Source organism: Hyla sarda, chromosome 5, assembly GCF_029499605.1.
Source record: "Hyla sarda isolate aHylSar1 chromosome 5, aHylSar1.hap1, whole genome shotgun sequence".
In the NCBI taxonomy this organism is placed as follows: domain Eukaryota; kingdom Metazoa; phylum Chordata; class Amphibia; order Anura; family Hylidae; genus Hyla; species Hyla sarda.
In genome coordinates this window covers 210,073,930-210,082,299 of record NC_079193.1, presented here as the reverse complement: position 1 = coordinate 210,082,299, position 8,370 = coordinate 210,073,930, and the positions used below count along the sequence as shown (strand labels likewise).

General features: G+C 40.0%; 1 protein-coding gene and 1 long non-coding RNA gene across 4 annotated transcripts in view; one reads left to right on the top strand and one right to left on the bottom strand.

The window, feature by feature from the left end:
- The window catches only part of GMDS (GDP-mannose 4,6-dehydratase), a 716,505-nt gene that overhangs the window by 266,594 nt on the left and 441,541 nt on the right, over window positions 1-8,370 (bottom strand). The window lies entirely within an intron of this gene.
- The window catches only part of LOC130273750 (uncharacterized), a 203,912-nt gene that overhangs the window by 160,140 nt on the left and 35,402 nt on the right, over window positions 1-8,370 (top strand). The window lies entirely within an intron of this gene.

Here is an 8,370-nt window from a genome sequence, read left to right as displayed (position 1 = left end):
TTGATGTGTCACAGGAAGAATGTTTTGTTATGATGGCTATATTTATCTCCAGTTCTATGAATAATCCAGCCAAGCAAAAAACAAAGCTGAAAGAGTTCCTTTTTTATTTTTTTTCCAAAGAATGTAACCAGGTACTGTAGATCCGAACATTATTAGTACTTTATAGCATTGATCTATTTGACAGCACAGTCTACGGCTTATGGAGTACTGGCCAAACAAACACACCAATCTTCAATGGGTAAGGGGCAGAAAGAAAAGTAAACTTTACTGAATATTTTTGGTAGAGCTGCCATTTTAGTCTTTGTTGTTTAAAAATGACCACTGCTCCCTGCAATAACAGTACTAAAAAATAAGAGATAATAGCATAACAAACTTCCTTGTCTTTCCCGGAAGAAAACGTGCCTTGGCCATGTTGTGTAATAGGTTAAAATATAAAGGAGCACTCGTTCAGCCATTACGGTTGAAATCACTTCCCCAAAATCAAACACTTTAAAGCTGGCACAATAAGGCTTTTAGGTCCACTACAGAACACTGTGTAATACCTCATAAAGATGTAATGATAAATGGATTTAGGCAGGTTACCCTACATAGCCTTAAGATGTGTTATCACTATGGTAATATGACTCTGTAATTCTCTGATAGTTCACACGGGTGCCAGTTGCTGTGGGCAGCATTCCCATCAATAAAGAAAGAGGTTCTCTATTGCCCTGGCTGGAAAACCGGCTAGCACCTTGCTGTACTGATGCTCCCACCTTACAATGTGAGCACAGAACCTTACAGTCACCAGGACATTACACATAAAGCCGTTTCTAATTGTAATCCTGGTCCGTTTTCAATTACTTGACAAAGATGTTTTGTTTATAGCGACTGGAAGGTAGCCAGGCCTTCAGTAGATTGGATGAACATCGCTTATAGGAATTTTTGATGCACCTGTTAATTTTGCCTCTGGGTAAACAGTTAAGGACTCCACTATTTCCTTAAACTGTGGTAAAGGCAAAGAAACATGCAATAATAATTATAACAAATGAATAGATTAGGAAATCTGAGAAGTGAAAGTTTGGGAAAGCATCAGGACTGAACCTGTACGACTAAAACGTGGAGAATACATAGCAAAACATACACACACATAAGAAACACGTGCACAGCAGGGTAAGAGTTCACTTATTTTATCCCAATGATCTTTTCCAGACGTAGCAAATGATACATTATTGGATCCAGACCAACAACTGCTTTCGAAGACCAATCTCACTTAAGTGTCATTACTTTAGCTCTTTCAGCTAGAAATTGCTGTTACCCTAACTTGTCCACAGTGAGATCTATACAGAGTTTGCTCTCTGGCCTCTTTCACTTTCCCTGTGTGCGATGGGAATTCAGTATTTAAAGCACCATGCTGACCGTAGAACACCCAAGTAGACTCTGGTGGGGACCATTTCTCACAACACTAAAATATTCCCAGCAGTTAAATAATGAACGTCACAGCAGAGATGAACAGGCAAACAATACAAGCATCAACGTAAAAACTTTTTTTTCCAGTCTAAAAGTTGAATTTTGCTTTTATTAATAACAGAATTTTGAGTCCCTTTTTAGACAGCCATGCAGACACAAAGTACATTGCCTAATCTAGTGTAAGTTCTGTTTTACTCGTCACCAAATATTAAGTGACATCAACAGCCGCTCAATGTCCAGTGCCAGGGAAAGCTTTTCATTTGGTTTCCCGCTGAGCCACATCTGTCACAATTAAATAGCTGAGAGCCAGGATTAATAACAGAAAAATCATATGATCTTTTATCCTCTCAAAGAAGTGTTGTGCTCCCTCTATCCGCTGAGGACACTTCTTTTTATATGATGGCAAGGAACAATTATAACGATTGCAGAATAGTATGCCGCCTGCAGTTCAATGCCAGCTCTCTCTCAGTTATTCTCCAAGATCATAGGAAACAATCGTTTCAAGGAAATTTAGCAGGGGGGTGTTCCTCTATGGTACTGTTGGAAGAATTTAGATTTTAGTCACTTTTACATGGCAGAAATTGGGTTAATTTTGTAGAAGTATTTGTAAGGCAAAACCTTGAACAGAATAAACCTGCAATTGAAATATTCCCACCTTTTCCGTGTTTTGTGAAAATACTGTCATGTGTAAGGTGCCCATACAGATGTTTTGTTTGGAAACCCAGTGGGTCCCAAAGTCATACCGGGAAAACTCCTTTACAGATTTAAACCATACCTCTCAAAAGTTTAAACTCCATGGCCCTCATTTACTAAGCCGAACAAGGGTTTTGTAGACTAAACTTAGGTGCACGCCTGTGCGACATTGTTTGCGACATGTTTGGACAAAAAAAAAAAAAATACATTCTCAAAAATCACTTGGAGAGTTTGAGAAAACCCTACAAAGGGACGTGGCATATCAAAAATGGGCATACCCCAACATTTTTCCAAAATCAGTTTTTTTTTGTCTAAAATCCAACAAAAAAGTGGAGAAGAGTGAATTCTGAAAAACCCAACTGCCAGAGGCTGGTGTAAAAACAGGTAAACTGGTCAGTTTTTCACCAAGCATGGTTATTATGGGCAATATGCATAATCTAGGTAAACCAAAATTAAAAAGACTGGTTCACCTAACTCGCCTTTCATCGGGACTTATATTCCTGACTTGATAGGATCTATTTTTATACTTTAAATGTGTTGACATTTTAAATAAATGTATTTTTAAAATATGGTTTACTTTGATGTTTCCATTGCTCCATGGTAGTACTTTATTTGTTGCACTGCTAACATAATCCACGTTCATCCTTTTCTTTCATCTGGTATGTAGAATATTGTCGCTCTGGCTGGCAGCCTCAGTGTCCAAATGAATGCTTAAAATTTTTTCTAAAATTTTGTGATTTTTTTTTTGTTATTTCTTAAATAAAATTGCCATGGTTCAAAGAGCACATTTGGCACCCAAATTTAAAAGGTGTACTCCGGTGGAGCACAATTCTTTTCATATCAACTGGCTCCATAAAGTTAAACAGATTTGTAAATTACTTCTATTAAAAAATCTTAATCCTCCCAATAGTTATTAGCTTCTGAAGTTTTCTGTCTAACTGCTCAATGATGATGTCACGTCCCGGGAGCTGTGCATGATGGGAGAATATCCCCATAGGAACTGCACAGCTCCCGGGACGTGAGTCATCAGAGAGCAGTTAGACAGAAAAACAACAACTCAACTTCAGAAGCTAATAACTATTGGAAGGATTAAGATTTTTTAATAGAAGTAATTTACAAATCTGTTTAACTTTCCGGAGCCAGTTGATATATATAAAAAAAAGTTTTGGCCTGGAATACCCCTTTAATGTTATAGTTACTAAGCTTGGGATAAGTGGCTTTACTTCAAAGAAAGGTAATCTTATATCTAAATATAAAAAAAAAAAATGAAGGAACTTTGGGAACACACTTGATTAAAATATCTATTTTATATATTATATATTTTACAGACTTATGTGTATAATTTTTAGACACCTGTGTAGTCTGATTCTAAAGTCACAATCTTTCCGGCTGCACATTGCCAACCAAGCCAGAAGTAACAGACAAACAAACTGGAGGTTCAGATTACACCGAGTTAGGTTTTAAAGGGGTACGCCACCCCTAGACATCTTATCCCCTATCCAAAGGATAGGGAATAAGATGCCTGAATGCAGGGGTCCCACCGCTGGGAACCCCCACGATCTCTCCTGCAGCACCCCCTGTCATCTTTTGCACAGAGTGAACTTTGCTCCGTGCCTGATGACGGGCGATACAGGGGCTGGAGTATCATGATGCCATAGCCCCGCCCCCTTGTGATGTCACACCCCACCCCCTCAATGTAAGTCTATGGGAGTGGGCGTGACGCCACCATGCCCTCTCGCATAGACTTGTATTGAGGGGGGGACCGTGACGTCATGAGGGGGGCGGGACCGTGATGACACGATACTCCGGCCCATCTATCCCCATTATCAGGCACGGAGCGAAGGAGAGATCGTGAGGGTTCCCAGCGGTGGGACCCCTGCATTCAGACATCTTATCCCCTATCCTTTGGATAGGGGATAAGATGTCTAGGGGCAGAGTACCCCTTTAAAATGACCATACACTTTTAATAAGTGTCAGCCAAACAGTTCTCTCTCCCAACATCCCCATACACATGAAAGTTCAGTGCGGTCGAACATTCCTGTTTACTTTAAAGGGAAGGGAGGGGTAAGCTGCAGTCAGACAGCTCTGGCTGCAGTTTATCTCTCCCAAAACAACAGGGTCAAACAGTCAAAAACCAACATGCCCCACCCTTCTTTCAATAGACATATTCTATTGGTGTAGAGTCAGGAGGACATTATAGATTTTAGACAATAAGCCGAGCACATTGTGTATGGGCACCTATAGTTTAAACAAGGAAACATTTATATATTTTAAATATAAATTTTAACCATTTTTGGCTATCTGGAAATAAGTATACATATAAAAATAAATTAAAGAGGTTATGTAAGGAAAACTCTGATCACTCCATGTACACTGTACTATGTTTACTGAATTGTATATTTTAAACTAATGTTCATTCCAACCACTGTATGAATAAAAAAGAAAGAAAAAGAAAAAATAATTAATAAAAAAAAAAAGAGACAGCAACTGGATTTGGCTCAAGAGAGTATTCCTGATTTCCAATATTTTTGTCCAAGTTTTCTTTTCTCTTGAATACACTGGGCTTTTTAAGTGAGTTATGTCTATCTCATTCCTTTGCAGCTTTTTTTTATTTTTTTTATTCTGGAGTGAAACTCTTTAAATTAAACATTGGCTTTTAAACAGTTGCCATTACTACCATTAATAGTGTAAACACACGCTGATTAATTTAATTATACCACCATATTCTAGAAATGATGAAATGTACAGCCCAACTTATTGTCACTTAGCATTCTAGACTAAATTGTCTACACTTAAAGAAAAACAAACATTAGAGTAGACTGGATTTAAACTTGGAAAAAATGCAAGAGTAAAGAAAGGGTGAAACATTAAGAACAGCATAATAGTATTTGAGTCTTGACTGCAGTAACCACCGGAACCACTGAAAGCTACACATAAGATGTGTACCCATGCTTTATAATTCTGTTCAGGTGTATGGCTCCATACCAGTAGCGCTATCCACATAGCTGTATATTCTAGTTATTCAAATACCCAACATACCTCGTCAGAGCTGCCAAATATTGGCAAATCAAAGACAATTTACTTTTTGGTGGCTATGTTCTGATTGAATGTTTTTAATATTTACTAAAATATTCTATACACTGAATGTACTTAATCATTTAAGATGAGAACAGCCATATAGCCAACAATTGACTGCGTCTACATTAGCGGAGCGCTCGCTGTAGACCACCAAACTTTTATAGCAGTGTATAAGTTCCCACACAAAGATTAAAATTGATAAAAATGGACAATTTCAACAAAAATTATCATTTGTTGAGTAAAATTTAGCTACAAATGTAGTCAGCTTTTTGGCAGATGGTTGGGCAAAAGGATGTAAAGGGGTACTCCGGCGCTAAGACATCTTATCCCCTATCCAAAGGATAGGGGATAAGATTCCTGATCGCGGGGGTCACGCCGCTGGGGACCCCCGTGATCTTGCACGCAGCACCCCATTAAAATCAGTCCCCGAGGCCTGTTCACTCCGGATCTGATTACTGGCGATCACGGGGGCCGGAGCATTGTGATGTCACGGCCCCGCCCCCATGTGATGTCATGCTCCGCCCCCTCAATGCAAGCCTATGGGAGGGGGCGTGACAGCTGTCCCACTGGACAACTCCTTTAAAGTGTTGCATTTGTTGACATGTCATATAGACATGTCAAAAGTTTTGACCGATTGGGGTCTAAGTGCTGACATTCCCATTGAAATACTACAAGAAATTACAGGGAGAAGTGAGAGGTGTACGACTCCCACCCAGCTCAAACAGACCCATAGGAGACAGGCTCCACAGACTTACAAAGGAACTAGTCACCGGTCGGACTGGACTGCTCAGATCAGTCTGGCTATAACCTCTCACTTTAGAATAAGCCATAACAGATATGCATTGGGGGACTGGAAGGAGCTGAACACGAGTAACAGGGGATCAGGGGACATAAGTATAATTTTTTTTCCACTAGCCCCAGCAATTTTATTATTTTAGAACACCCGAATACCCCTTTAATCTGATTAAGAAAAAAAAGTAAAATGGTGTCTCTCTAATATAGCCCAACAACAGTGATGTCAATAGCAGTAATAATAATAAGTCACGCCTAAAGCTATATATTCTTGTTTCTATTTGCTGTGAACACTCTCCAATCTCTCTGATATATAAAATATTGTTTTTTTCATTGCTTGCTATTTGGACTCCTGCTGTTGATTTTTTTTTATACAAGCATTTGTTAAACCTCTTCCTGGCAGTCTGTCTCCATTTCGTTTAATATATTTGAACTTTACACTCTAGATAAACAGAAATAGAGGGAGCTGGATAAGGCAATGAGACAGCTCTCCAGATGAAAAAAAGTGGAACAAAAAAACAATAGTAGGTTATCTTGGTAAATCTGCTTACATGACAAAAACTTTGGATTTTTACCTATTCTATATGAAATGTAGGTGTAATGGCTGAAGGAAATTCTACAAATGATCAATCTTTAACATCATTGTCATTTGCATTACTGTATCCATCTCTAAAATAAATGTTAAATAACTTCAGCATCATGATGGTTGCCTAATTTTTCCATGGCTTTTGTTCAGATCGCTAGGAGCCAGAGGCCATGTTTGTAATGTCATCACACCACGCCCCTCCATTCATGTCTATGGAAGGGGGCCACGTCATCATGCCACGCCCCCTCCAATACACATGAATGGAGGGGGCATGTCCGTGAAGTCACGACCACTTCTCCTGAACCCGGCGTTTGTTTAGAATAATGGACGCTGCGGGAGATCTCAGGGGCCCCCAGCAGCGGGATCCCCGTGTTCAGACATCTTATCCCTATCCTTTGGATAGGGGATAAGAAGTCTAGCAGCGGAGTACCCCTTTAAGGACCAAGTCCATTTTGGCTTTAAAGGGTACTCCACTGGCCAGCGTTCGGAACATTTAGTTCCGAGTGCTGGGTGTGTGCTGTGGGGGGTCGACCACGCCCCCTTGTGCTGTAATGCCACGCCCCTCAATGCAAGTCTATGGGAGGGGGCGTGACGGCCGCCAAGCTCGCTTCCATAGACTTGCATTGAGGGGAAGTCACGAGGGGGTATGGCCGACCCCCGCAGCACGCGCATACAACGTTCGGAACTAAACAGATTTGTAAATTGCATCTATTAAAAAATCTTAGTCCTTATTAGCGGCTGTATACTAAAGAAGAAATTCTTTTCTTTTGGGATTTCTTTTCTGTCACGACCACAGTGCTCTATGCTGACACCTCTGTCCATGTCAGGAACTGTCCAGAGCAGCATATGTTTGCTATTGGGATTTTCTCCTGCTCTGGACAGTTCCTAACATGGACAGAGAGCACTGTGGTTGTGACAGAAAAGAAATAGAAAAAAGAAAAGTACTGGAAGGATTAAGATTTTTTAACAGAAGTAATTTACAAATTTGTTTAACTTTCCGATATCAGCTGATTAAAAAAATAAATTAAAAAAAAGTTTTCCACCGGAGTACCCCTTTAACGACGCAGGACATAAATGTACATTCTGGTGAGGTGGTACTTAACGCACCAGGACGTACATTTACGTCCTATACATAACCGAGAGCATCGGAGCGATGCTCGGGTCATGCGTGGCAGGTCCCAGCTGCTGATAGCAGCCAGGGACTCTCAGGTAATGGCTGACTTCCGCGATCGCACGGATGTCCGCCATTAACCCCTCAGATGCTGTAATCAAAATCCACTAAAATGGATGATCGGATAGCCCACAGCGCTGCCGGGGAGATCCGATCATCCAGAACGGCAGACGGAGGTCCCCTCACCTGCCTCCCACTGGTCTTCTGCTCTGGTCTGAGATCAAGCAGACCAGAGCAGACGATGACCGATAACACTGATCAATGCTATGCCCTATGCATAGCACTGAACAATATTAGCAATTGAATGATTGCTATTAATAGATACCTATGGGAACAATTAAAGTGTGAAAATAAAAGTTAAAAAAGTAAAAAAAAATAGAAAAATCCTCTCCCCCAATAAAATGTAAATTGTCCTATTTTCCCCATTTCACCCCCAAAAAGTGAAAAAAAAAATGATACAGTACGGTGAACGGCGTGAACATAAAAATTTAAACGTACTAACTTTGTTAAAAAGTTTGCAATTTTTTTTAAGCGCAACAGTAATAGAAAAGTATGTAATCATTGGTATCATTTTAATAGTTTTGACCCAAAGAATAAAGAACAC